The 12,870-nt window shown below is 36.9% G+C and overlaps 1 pseudogene; it reads left to right on the top strand.

Moving 5' to 3' along the window:
• The first annotated feature begins 7,451 nt into the window (after positions 1 to 7,451).
• Positions 7,452 to 8,673, top strand: LOC101318057 (spliceosome-associated protein CWC15 homolog; annotated as a pseudogene).
• Positions 8,674 to 12,870: the final 4,197 nt, after the last annotated feature.

The following is a 12,870-nucleotide window of genomic DNA, read 5'->3' as shown; positions in this document are numbered from 1 at the left end:
TCATCTGGATCATTCAAAGAGCCTCCCCACTGAGCTTTAGGCTTTTGTCCTTGCCCTTCCACAGAGCAGCTATCCCTTTACGGTGTAAGAGAGATCACATTCCTCTGTTTAAAAATTCACAGTGCTTCCCATCTCAGAATAAAAACTAATATTGTTACACTGGCTACCATGGCCCTTCATAATCTTTTACCTTCACCTCTCCACTCTGACCTCATTTTCTAATACTGTACTTCTCCAGACTCACTGACCTCCCCACTGCTCCTTGATTCATAAGCTCACTGTATTAGTTTTCTATTGCTGCTGTAACAGATTACCACAAACTTAGTGGTTTAAAGTAACACAAATTTTTTATCTTACAGTTTTATAGTTTACAACTTGGACACAGGTCTCACTGGGCTAAAATCAAGATGTTAAGAGATCTGCGTTCTCTTCCGGAGGCTGTAGAGGCAAATCCATTTCCTTTCCTTTTCCAGCTTCTAGAGGTCACCCACATTCATTGGCTTGTGGTACTTTTTGGCCATCTTCAAAGCAAAAAAGATTGCATCTCTCTGATCCTGCTTCCATAGTCACATATCCCCATGACCTTAGCTGGGAAAGGTGCTTTGATTTTAAGGACCCAGTGTGATTAGATTAGGCCCATGTGGATAATCTCTTCATCTCAAGGTTGGTAACCTTATTAATATCAGCAAAGTCTGTTTTGCCATGTAGAATAACACATTTAAGGTTCCAAGGATTAGGATGTGGATATCTTCGGGGGAGGGGCATTATTTTGCCTAGCATACTCATCTCCTTAAATACTTGCTCGTATATCATCTTTTCAGTGAGGTCTTTCCCCACTATCCTATTTTAAATCCACCACCACTACAGTATTCCCTCTCTTAACTTTTCTGTTTATTTTGTAATAACACTAATCCCCATATAATATACAGTGTGGTATATATTAATAATTTAGTTTGATTTTTTGATCTTCCCTCATCAGAGTATAAGCTGTGTGGTATCATGAAAGTTGGTCTGTTTGTTTTATACTCTACCCACAACATCTAGAGCAGTGCCTATCATACAGTATACTCTCAGTAGATATTTGTTGAATGAATAGGTGAAAGAAAGAGTGGGGATTAAAACACAGGGATCCCACCTTGTTTCTAAGATAGACTTTCCAAATCAAAGGATGAAATATATTTTCATCCAGTATCCTCATGGATTCATCATAGAATTTAAAACTTACTTTTATCCAATGGACTTTACTATATATTAAGTAATTGCATTTACTGGTTTTTAACATGTGTATAGTGACATAGTGGATCCTCAGCCCTTGAGTGAATAGTGCCTTATTCATAACAGGGAATAGATAACACCTCCCTTGATCTAATTTGATCTATAGTTTATTGATTTCATAACTATCAAGTTGAGGATGATTCCCTCTATTCCTAGTTTTCTGAGAGTTTTTACCATGAATGGGTGTCACATTTTGTCAGATGCTATTTTTGTAGCAGTTGATGTGATTGGGTGATTTTTCTTCTTTAGCATGTTAATATAGTGGATTATATTGATTGATTTTCAAATATGGAACCAGTCTTGTATCTTTGAAATAAACTCTACTTGTTCATAGAGTGTAATTCTTTTTATATGTTCCTGGATTTTATTTTCTAATATTTTTTTGCTCATATATTCATGAAGGATATTTGTCTGGAGTTTTAATTTTTGTACTATCTTTGTCTTGTTTCAGTATCAGAGTAATAGTGGTTTCATGGAATGAGTTGAGAAGTGTCCCTGCTCTTCTGTTTTGTAGAAGAGATTGTGGAGAAGTTCTAGCCAGGGGAATAAGGCAAGAAAGGGAAACAAAAGACATATAAATTAGAAAGGAAGAAATAAACTGCCCCTATTTGCAGATTACATGATGGTCTATGTAAAAAAAATCAAAGGAATCTACGAAAAACTTCTAGAGCTAATAAGTGAGTTCAGGAAGTTAGCAGGATATAAAATAAACATTCAGTAATCAGTTATGTTTCTATATGCTAACAGTGAAGATGTAGAAACCAAAATTAAATAAAAATACCATTTATATTCACTCAAAAAATTAAATAGGTGTAAATTTAATAAAATATGCAGTACTCGTATGCTGAAAACTACAAAACACTGATGAAAGAAATCAAAGATCTAAAATGAGTGTAAAGCATAGTAAATATGTCAGTTCTCCCCAGATTAACATGCAGATCCTATAAATATCTCAGCAAGATTTTTTATAGACATAGACAAAGTTATTCTAAAATTATATGGAAAAGCAAAGGAACTAGAATAGCTTATACAGTTTTTAAAAAGAAGAATAAATTGGTAGGAATCACTCCACTTGAGTTCAAGAATGATGGTATACTACAGAAACCAAGACTGTGGTGGTACTGGTGAAAGGAGAGGCACAGAGATCAATTGGATAGAATAAAGAACTTAGAAATATACCCAGACAAATATAGCCAGTTGATTTTTTTTTTCTAAATGTGCAAAAGCAATTCAATGGAAGATGAATAATTTTTTCAATAAATGGTGCTGGAGCAGTTGGATATCCACAAACAAAAATGCTTCAACTTAAACCTTACATGTTATATGAAAATTAACTTAAAATGTTTAGTACATTTAAATGTAAAACTATAAACATTTTGAAGATAACATCAGAAAATCTTTAGTACCTAGGGCTTGGTGAAGATGTCTTAAAGAAGACACCAAAAGTATTATTCATAAAACAGTGATAAATTAGACTTTATCAAAATTAGAACTTTTGCTTTATGAAGACCTTATTAAGAAAATTAAAAAGACAAGCTACAGACTAGGAGAAAATATTTGCAAACCATATATCTGACAGAAGACTCATGTAGAATACATAAAGAACTTTCAAAAATCAATATAAAAAGCAAATAATACAATTAAAAATGGGCAAAGACATGAAGAGAAATTTCACTGATGAGAGTATATTATGGCAAATGAGTGCATGAAAAGGTATTTAATATCACTAACCATTAGGGACATACAAATTTAGATAATGATGAGATATTACTCCACACCTCTTAGAACAGCTGAAATAAGGAATAGTAACAATACTAAATCAACATTTGGCAAGGATGTGGAGAAAGTGTATCTCTCATATATTGCTGGTGGGAATATAAAATGGTATAGACACTTGACAACAGTTTGGCAGTTTCTTAAAAAATTCTAAACATATACATTTTCCATACAATCCAGCAATCGTATTCCTGGGCATCTATTAAATATTCATTGGAAATTTATTTTTACACAAAAACCTGTACACAATTGTTCATAGAAGCTTTATTTGTAATAGCCCCAAACTAGAAACAACCAAACTGTCCCTTGATAGGTGATGGTTAGACAAACTGTGGTACATCCATACCGTGGAATGTTACTCAGTAATAGTAAGGAATGCACACACACAACTTGGATCTCAAGGACATTACAGTGAATGAAAAAAGTCAGTCTCAAGAGATACATACTACATAATTCTCTTTATATAACATTCTAGAGATGACAGAGTTATAGAGATGGAAAAACGGATTAGTGGCTTCCAGGGGTTAGGGTTGGTGTTGAGGAGGGAATATGAGTACAATTCTAAAGGAATAGCATGAGGGAGATGTTTGTGGTGGTGGAATATTTCTGTTTCTTGATTGTGGTGGTGGTTATATGAGTCTATACATGTAATAAAACAGAAAAAGCCCAGCAAACACTTGCTTTCAGATAAGTCTATCTCCGGGATGATGGTGTAAATTGAACCATAGAGTTTGTCCCACCTGGAGAAAAGAAATAGGAGCATACCGTGGAGATATTGCAGGTTTGATTCCAGACTACCACAATAAAGTGAATATTGCAGTAAAAAATTGATACAGAACTATACACGCTCATTGTACTAATGTCCAATTCCTGATTATATTAATTATGTAAGATACGACTGGTGGGGAAACTGAATGAAGATTACATGGGTCCTCCCTATACTACCTTTGCAGTTTCCTATTTATAATTATTTCAAAATGAAAGTGAAAAAAAATTGCATGTTTTACTTCCGTGCATCTTATGGTAATCTAAAGAAAACACAGATGCCAAATGTGCTTTTTGGAGAAGTAGTGCCAGTCATTTTAAAAATTATCTTCTATTGAGGTAAAATCACATAGCATTAAAATTAACCGTTTTAAAGCATACAACTCAGTGGCTTTTAGTACATTCACAGTGTTGTGCGATCATCACCACTATCTAAGTCCAAAACACTTTATCAACCTGAAAGGAGACCTTGTACTTATTAAGCAGTCACTCCCTACTCCCCCTTAACCTGCAATCCCTGGAAAACCACTGACCTACTTACTGTCTGTACTGTGGATTTACCTATTCTGGATGTTTTATATAAGTGGAATCATACCAAATGTGACCTTTTTTGTCTGGCTTTTTAGCATAATGTTTTCAGGGTTCATCCGTGTTGTTGTATGTGTCAGTACTTCATTCTTTTTGTGGCTGAATAACATTCTATTGTAAGGATGTACCACAGTCTGTTTATCTGTTCTTCTGTTGATGGACAGTTAGGTTGTTTCCACCTTTTGGCTATTGTGAATAGCGCTGCTATAGACATGTGGTGGCAGTTTAATACAAGAAAAAAGTTATTTCCAAAGTTCATGGTTTCCTTGTGGAAGGTGTAGAGTCCATGCAGGTTATATATCATGGATTGCGACTAGTAACTCTAAAGCTTTTGTAATTTATTTGGGAAAGATGACTTGTCACTGTGGTTTTCCCATTCATTCATCCCAGGTGAATCAGATATTGGAGTGGTTAGAGATAACAGCACAGGCACTGACTGCTTATTTTGGGAGGAACAAATAAGAACGCTTTATGAGATCAGAGACAAAATGTCATCATAATAGCAATCATAAATTATTAGATGAAAGTCAACATTGTGCTCATCAAGTGATCGAGACATAAATATTTTATTCCTTAAAGGCTTTATAAAAACATAAATTTAGGAGATAAAGTACTTTAACAACAACAAAACAGTATGAACCATGGAGGTGCTTAATCTCTTGGGTCCAGTTTATTTAATATGTGGTCATCTTTGTGTCCTTAAATGCTTCAGAAATTAGATATATAACACTTTAAAGGCAATAAGGTCACTGTTTTATAATCCTAGAATTCAAGAACTCTCCAGAAATGTTTTTAGGCATATCCAAGTAAGTTTATTCTTTCTCTGTACAGAACAAATCCAGCTCTTTCACAGCCTTTCTTCTTGGTTAGCTCTTTCAATTTTAAGCCATTGGTTTTCAACCACACTGCACATTAGAACCACCTGATAACATTTTCTAAAATACCATTGTCTATGCTGCCGCCCAAATCAACTGAATCAGAATCTCTAGGGACAAGCCCAAGCATCTTATTTATGTAAAGATCTCAAGTGATCCTAAGGTGCTGCCAGAGTAAGGGAGTAGTGCTTTAAACCAGTGGTTCTCAAACTTTATGAGCATCAGAATTACCTACAAGGCTTGTTAAAAAGAAGCGGGGTCCCACACTCAGGTTTCTGATTCAGTAGTTCTGGGTAGGAGCTGACATTTTGCATTATGAACAAGATCCCAGATGGTGCTGATGCTGCCAGCCCAGGATCCAGTTTTGAGGATGATGAATTAATCTTGTCCTTTTCACTCAGTGAAGATGAGGACTGGTCAAAGTCCTCCATATAAATACCCTGAAAATGATTCTTTTCCCTTATTTTAGAGAATTTCCTTTAGCATGGTAAGATAATGGGCCCTATAGTCAGAATGCCTGGTTAAAATGCCACTTGTATATAACTTTGGTCAAGTTCCTTATTTTCTAAAGCCCCAGTTTCTTCATCTGTGAAATGGGTATTATATGCTTGTTTTGAGGGTTAAATTTGATAATATATGTAAAATGATTGACATACAGTAAATATATTTGTTAACTTTTCTTGATAGCTTTCATCGTCAACTATTATAACTTTCCTTTGGTCTAATTGGCTATCAAGTTCTGTGCTTCTTATTGGTGTAACAAATAAGGAAATGTATGTTAAAAATCAGGAGGATAGTTAATTTGGGAATTCAACCGAGGTTCTCAGAGAACTGACTGAGAGTTTATATATATGTAATGATTAAAAGCTTCATCTCTGGAGTCAGAGAACCCTGGGTTTGAGTTCTGTCCAAAACTTTTCTGTTTGTTTTCCTCTGAAAAATGATGGTAATAAAAGTTCCCTACATATTGGGTTATTGTGATTGTAACAGAACAGATAATGCAAGTACAATGATTAGCACAGTCCTGGACATATCTTAGGTATTCAATAAATGTTAACTATTATTAAACTGAGGGTAATTGATTCCTAACTGCTCCTTTAAATATTAACTCTCCTTTTTCCTCTTTTGAACTGGTGTGTTTTTATAGCTCTTTGAGGTATGTTAGGAAGGAATGTAAATTCTCCAAGGGGAATGCAACTATTGAAAAGAAATTTGTTTACTATTTCCTCAACACTCTTCTAAATGCAAGACCGAAAAGCAGTGAAGATTTACTTTTCAAACACTGAATAACTTCACTATTATTTCCATTGCCAGAATTAAGAGAAAAGCTGTTGAAACTCCTGGTCAATCATTAGTTTCAATTTCAGGCCTTCAGTTGGGCATTTCTGTCAGTGGACAGCCTTACAAAATAGGGCTGCTGCCAGTTCTCTGCTGTGACTTCCTGGCTGGGATGTAGGGAAGTCCTTCATACGCTCTCTGGCAGTGTAAGTGGAGAAACCTCTATTTCAAAGGCTTTTTTTTTTTTTGTATTTTTTATTTGACTACAGAATGGAAATAATCCCCCAAATACTCTGGACATGATGCAAACTGATCTTGAGGGACTGCAATATAGTCTTTTCCATAGATATAGTGACTGGAGGTACTGTTTTATTCATTTTGCAAGAAAGGGTGACTCTGGTGTTGATAGCAGTAAGTCTTGTTTCCCAAAGTGTGGTACAAATTCCACTGGGGATATGAAATATTTGATGCGTGTTGCATGGACAGATGCTTATTTTAATATTTAGTGTTTATTTTAATATACATTAGGAAAAAGCACACATGCTTGTTTTCCCAGATACTCTTGTTTAAGGTAAATCTAAAATACATAGAAAGCTTAAACTTTGAGGTAAGGAAACAGGTAAACAGTAGTATAAGGGGCATGTATGCAGTTTTGATAAATACAGTGAAGGTGAATGTGATACAGATTCAGGAAACATTTTGCAAAACATGCAGGCTGTTTGGTACCTCAGGAGCTAACAGTGCATCTGTATATATCACAAGTAGAAGGAACATTTACCAATAGAGAATGAAATGGCTATGACAATCTTTTCCATTTTTGTATGGTTGTCTTCTATTCTAGCCTTTCTTTCTTTGCCACAATTGTCCCCTTTAAAGATTTTTACTAAAAGTGAGCAGCAGCAGGAAAGCAGACTAAGATGACAACAGCAGCGAGGCCAACTTTTGAACCTGCAAGAGGGGGGAGAGGTAAAGGAGAAGGTGATTTGAGCCAACTCTCAAAGCAATATTCAAGCAGAGACCTACCCTCTCATACAAAGATAAAATATAGACAGACCACTCAGGATGCCCCTGAAGAAGTTCAGAACCGTGACTTCAGGAGAGAGTTGGAAGAGAGAGAGAGCTGCTGCAAGAGAAAAAAACAGAGACCGACCAACCCGAGAACATACAACCTCCTCTTCAGTGTCAAAGAAGCCTCGGTTGGACCAGATTCCCGCTGCCAACCTCAATGCAGGCGACCCTCTAACAGATGAGGAAGATGAAGATTTTGAAGAGGGGGGGCTTCCCTGGTGGCGCAGTGGTTGAGAGTCCGCCTGCCGATGCAGGGGACACGGGTTCATGCCCCAGTCTGGGAAGATCCCACATTCCGCGGAGCGGCTGGGCCCGTGAGCCATGACTGCTGAGCCTGCGCGTCCGGAGCCTGTGCTCCGTGATGGGAGAGGCCACAACAGTGAGAGGCCCGCGTACCACAAAAAAAAAAAAAAAAAAAAAAGATTTTGAAGAGAAGAGTGATGATGATGATACTGCAGCTCTTCTTGCGGAGCTGGAAAAAATTTAAAAAGAAAGAGCTGAAGAGCAGTCCAGGAAGGAACAAGAACAAAAGGCTGAAGAAGAAAGGATTTGTATGGAAAACATTCTGAGTAGAAACCCTCTCCTTAATCTCACTGGCCCATCCCAGCCTCAGGCCAACTTCAAAGTTAAAAGAAGGTGGGATGATGATGTTGTTTTCAAGAACTGTGCAAAAGGTGTAGATGATCAGAAGAAAGACAAAAGATTTGTAAATGATACGCTGCGATCTGAATTTCACAAAAAGTTCATGGAAAAATATATTAAATAGTACAGTTTTATGTGCTTAATTAAAGGCTGTAAAATGTAAACGATATGACTTTATTTTGGTTTTTTTGTTTTTCTCTTCCCCCCCATCTAAATTGTGTATAGGCTTCCCTAATTTTAAGTTCCAAAGTATCTTTTCCTTTATTGATTCCTAACTTGATAAGGACTGGGAATTGGTTTCACCAGTTGCCATCTCAGTATTTCCAGTCATACGTTTTTCTTTTGAATATGGGAAAAGGAATCTGCTTGTAATAAATATTTTTAATAATCTGTGTCAAAAAAAAAAGATTTTTACTAATTACAAGAGAAAGATAAAGAGGAAAGAACCAACACACATGTTCAGTGAAAAATAAGGTGTACATTTTTTAGATTTAATGGGTGCTTCATTTAAGATTACCATTAAAAATGATGTCTTTGCCTATCAATTTATGAAGTAAGAGCCTGGTTAAAGCCATTATATAATATTTTCACATGTTTTATATGCCACTGGAATTTATTTTCTAATTTAATTGCCAAATTCCTAATCTGATTAGATTCTTAGGGGAAGCAAAATTAGTATTGGAGAAAAAAATAGATAAAATAAGGTTTTCTTTACTTTTGTGCAAGTCATGCCAAGCTGTATGTTTCATGTAAGATTAATAGAGGAGTGTTTCAGTTCTCTTTCATTTTATCAGAGGCAAACACTTGCTAGTTTATCTTACCATCCCAGGAAACAGAATGGGGTGATATATGCCACAAGTCTAGTCATAAAAGAAGTTCTTGAAAATAAGGTCATCTTGTTGAATTGGCCAGAAATGAGTTGGATAACAAGTCATGCTGATGAAGCCATAAATGGCGTCCACATTGCTACCATGGTTTCCAGAGAATAAAATTCTTATCATGCTACCAAATGTGACTGGTTTATAAGTCTGACCTAATGGTGTCTCTGTGAAGTAGTATATTCTTACTAAATTGTTTCCAACTTGTTTCATTCATTCAACAAATATTTATTGAGCACCTATTATGTGTCGGGCACTAACTGTTGCAGCTGTGGGTGATGCAGCAGTGAGAAAAAACATTGAAGTCCTTGCCCTCAAGGAAACCAGAGCTGTTTATGTGAACTACCATTGCAAACATGGTCACCCTCCTATATGAAAATGTGCTTCTTAATTAAATATTCTGATTTTAAGAGGTTCAGAAGTGATTTTAAACAATTAAAAAGATGAAATGAGGGGATATGAAGTCAGGCCGTAAGATTCAATTAAACAAGTTTAAAAGCAGGACTATTTTTGAACACAAGAAAGAGAACTCACATTTTCAAACAACAAGAACTAACATTTAGAGCACTTGATATGCTCTAGACACTTTGCTCAGTACTTTATATCCATTATCTTATTTAATCTTCACATCTCCCTTATATAAGTGGTACTGTATTATCATCTTCATTTTATGGATCAGCACACTGAGCTTAGACTAATTAAATGTCTTGTCCACTGTAATCCAATCTTGTTTACTAGCATAAACAAGAAATAAACAAAACTAAAGCAATCCGTCTCCTACCTTGACATCTATGGAGCAGTTTATCCAATTTGGCGGGAGGAAACAGAAAAGATTAGATTAACACAGAGTATGAATGCAAGACTAAAAATCAAAGAGTGATACATTTTAGAAAAATTCAGGGATCTTATTTCCCTGAAATAAGTGATTGATCCTTTTTCTTCCTCTACCTCTGACGAGCAGAGGTTGTCACAACTCTCTAATCACAAATACAAAATAACAAAGTCCTCTATGTTTAAGTCACCGCTCAATGGAGGGAATTTATCAGCCTTGGCTACAAGGATTAGCCACAATCCAAGTGCTGTTGGATATACATGAGTCTTCAAATGGTGATTCCAGCCATTCCTTTCAAATACGTGCTATTTCTTAGTTTCTGAGAACATTTAAAATACGTTTTTTCCTGAACTTGGAAAAGTTAAGGCAGAGAGACCTTCATGTTTTTCTCTCATCTAGTATTCAAGACTTCTGTAGGGAAAAAAAGAGAGAGTAAATGCAAAGTGTTTTATATGCTTTTTCCTGTAATAAAATCTCATTTTACTGGATCTTCAATGGAAATCTTTCTCCATTCTGGTATGAGGGGAATTTTGGCATCTGTATTTCTACTTGGTACAGTCTCCAGCTGTTTGTTTACTTTTCTGACTTGGGTACTTGTAGAAGTTATCTCTGTTGTAGAATTAACAAGTAATCTCACTCTGGAAAGTATTTCTGCAGTGTTTCTTGAATGGTTCTTCAACCATGGCAATGTCCATGAGTGGCTAGGAGTGTTAGGTATTATTCCACTGCCACTCCGGGGATTTGCTTTGGAATCCATGGACTCTGAGTCTCTTATGTAGCTCTCCAGAAAGTGAGGTTTGGGGGCTTAGGCAAGATCAGCACAGGAAAACTTCCAAGGGAGAGTGATTCTTCTGTGTCTTCAGATCTCATCATCAAGAATGAAAGTGAATGAGTCAGTCAGACAGTCAGCTGGATCACAAATATTTATCAGTTGCCGCCTATGTGCCAGGAAAAGGGTACAGAGTGATCAAAAAGACAGATAAAACCCTAGGGAGGCTCTAAGCTAGTATGAAAGACCAACATGAAATAAATGACTTTGGGTCAATATTAACAGTCTAAGTAAACCAGATGTTAGTCATTTCTGTATATGGAGCAAGGACCAATGATTCTTCTCACTCGCCCTAAAGAAGTCACTTGCCCAAAAGCATATATTTTACTGAAAGTGATGAGAGATTTTTACCTCATAGGAAATGCCGTTTTGCTCCAGATCTCCGTACTTGATATATCTCTCCCAGTTTCTCATAGCCACACAGCCACAAGCTTCCTCTCTCTTTTGACTCTTCTCTAAACCTCTTTGGCTCCAGTCCTCCATTTCCAGATCTCTCCTTGCATCCCTTCTCTCCTTTCTTAGGTAGACAATTAATTCTGTCTCATCTCTTTCCAGCTTGCATAGCTGCAATTAAAAACTGACTTAGCAAGCTGCACACCCACTAATTACCAAGAATTTCTCTCATTAGAAGGCAGGGGAATATTTATATAATAATTTTTATTTCCTCACCTACCTATATATCTCCACCCACTGCAGTGTCTTCCTCATCCCCACCCACTGCAGTGTTTTCACCTCTTTGCAAAGTCTTCCCAAATGGTTTGAGAGTTCCCAACTGATATTTCACATGTCCCTACAAAGTGCTGTCAATCACCAGGTGATATCCTCCCTCTTTTTCTTTTTCTGTTAGCCCCCTGTGGTTTTTTCATCTGTTGTGGATACTTTTGATGCCTACACAGTCACATGAAGGGGTCTTGGCTCTCCCTCCAGGGTTTTCAGCCAAGTGCCCTCCTTTTAGACATAGCTGCCAGTACCATAGCCCCACTGATATTCTTGAGCCCTAAAAGTGCTAGGGCAGAGCCATAGAATATGGTACTCCTAGAAATAGAATATATTCTAAGAATATATTCATAGGATATGTGCTGAATGACATTGTGTTTAGTATGCAAGGAGGGGGAATGCTTTCCCACTCCTTTCTACCTTTCCCACCCCTTGCCATCACAGGGGTCATATGAATACTAGAGGAGTATCTGATGGTGTTTTTGAGAAATAAACTCTTATATTGTATAATTTTATTTTAGCACATGATAATCATGATATATAACAGGTGATATGGCACAGGACTGATCATTCAGAACGGACCCAAAATATAACTTGAACAATCAGATTGGATGTTTGTTAGCAGATAGGACAAATATATTGGTGCATCCTAGCTTAATATTAGCTCTGTTTTGGAAGATCGTAACATGAATCCATGAAGGCTGTGGTTGGGAAGAGAAGGAGACCAGTCTTAACTATAGAAGCCATGTTATTCCTGTCTCCTAAATTAAGAAATGTTTTCTCTCTGTTTTCTAGTACTCAGGTATTGTTGGAGGCATTATGGTTCATAGGGATGTGAATATAGGCTCCAGAGTTAGATGGACTGAGGATCAAATTCCTGTTCTGCCACAAAAAGATCATGGTCTTGGGCAGTTAACCTCTATATGCTATAATTTTCTTATCTGCAAAATGGGAATAAAATGCATAATTATGGGAGTGCTGTAAATATTAAATGAGGAAATTAATTTTTTTTTTCTTTTGCTGTACGCGGGTCTCTCACCGCTGTGGCGTCTCCCATTGCGGAGCACAGGCTCCGGACGCGCAGGCCCAGCGGCCACGGCTCACAGGCCCAGCCGCTCCGCGGCACGCGGGATCCTCCCAGACCGGGGCACGAACCCGTGTCCCCTGCATCGGCAGGCGGACTCTCAACCACTGCGCCACCAGGGAAGCCCGAGGAAATTAATTTTTTAAGGGTTAAAAAACGTTATGCATTATTATTGTACCATGTTCTTGTGTCTAACTCATTCTTTAGAATAACTTTGGCTTCATCCTGACTCTAGGCTCATCCAGTCAATGCAACAGATGTGG

Source organism: Tursiops truncatus, chromosome 17, assembly GCF_011762595.2.
Source record: "Tursiops truncatus isolate mTurTru1 chromosome 17, mTurTru1.mat.Y, whole genome shotgun sequence".
NCBI lineage: Eukaryota > Metazoa > Chordata > Mammalia > Artiodactyla > Delphinidae > Tursiops > Tursiops truncatus.
The sequence above is the reverse complement of the archived record's forward strand: the minus strand, read 5'-3'. Positions and strand labels throughout refer to the sequence as shown.